Source organism: Penaeus monodon, chromosome 22, assembly GCF_015228065.2.
Source record: "Penaeus monodon isolate SGIC_2016 chromosome 22, NSTDA_Pmon_1, whole genome shotgun sequence".
NCBI lineage: Eukaryota > Metazoa > Arthropoda > Malacostraca > Decapoda > Penaeidae > Penaeus > Penaeus monodon.
The window spans coordinates 40,904,223-40,905,233 of record NC_051407.1 but is presented as its reverse complement, the minus strand read 5'-3'; the positions used below and the strand labels follow the sequence as shown (position 1 = coordinate 40,905,233).

At 30.6% G+C, this 1,011-nt stretch overlaps 1 protein-coding gene across 1 annotated transcript in view; it reads left to right on the top strand.

Annotated features, from left to right (window-relative positions):
• The window catches only part of LOC119587136 (exocyst complex component 1-like), a gene marked incomplete in the record, with an annotated part of 13,832 nt that overhangs the window by 7,703 nt on the left and 5,118 nt on the right, over positions 1-1,011 (top strand).

Below are 1,011 nucleotides of genomic sequence, written 5' to 3'. Positions count from 1 at the left end.
TCCCAGTTGCAAAGAATTCTGAATTGTTTATCATAGTTACTTCCACTGTGTTTCTGAATTTAGAAGAATGCTTACAGCCAGGAATGTTGCAAGACCTATTTGAAAATATTCATTAGTACCCCTAATCAGTCACTACTAGTCAGTTTAACTAAAATGAGCAAATTTTCATTATTTTTTGTACAGCTATCCTGAATTCTTGAGATGTTTTTTCCTTTCACCAGTGCCAAAATTTTTTTTTGCATTAACTTGAAATTTTTATTTTTTATACATTCTCTGAAGTCAAGACCAAAAACTTTTAATATAGTATCACAATATAATCTCTTTTTAAAATGTAAAAATATGTTTGATCTAATATAGAGAAGTCATGGGTAAATATTTTTATCTTAGCCAGTACAGTAAAGTAAAAGAATATGATAAAAAAAGACAGATACAGGAGGAAGTAAATAACAGAATAATATATGTTATTGAAGAGAGCTTGAATTTTTAAATTAACCCCTACTCCTAATCAAATTATATAGACAATATTGATAGTGGTTATTTTATTCCCATTTCATTATTCTTCTATTCATGGTTATAAATGGCACAAATAAATAAATTTTCAGCATGTAATGTTGTCCCACTATAGATAAACATACTCTTTCAACGTCTCCACCAGGTTGTATGAGGGCGATGCGAGGAAATTCATCCGGCCCGTATAAGCTGATTGAGGACCTCATCCACCCCTGTTATCCTGGAGCGATGATTAATCTAGAGTTCTCGATTGAGACATTCTCAACTATTTTCAGATATTGCACAGTCCCACTAAGTGCTCATGGGCCCTGTCTATTATAATATTCGCTTCTGATCTGTAGAACATCCCTGCAATAGGGAAATATTATTTTAGAAGACTGTTGATAACCTTTACTGGCTTTCTGAGAATTATTCTTATTTTGTTTGAAAATTGTTAATTGTGTATTATGTTTTTTAAAATTATTTTTATTAACTAAAGAAAAAAAATTATTGAAGGTAGTC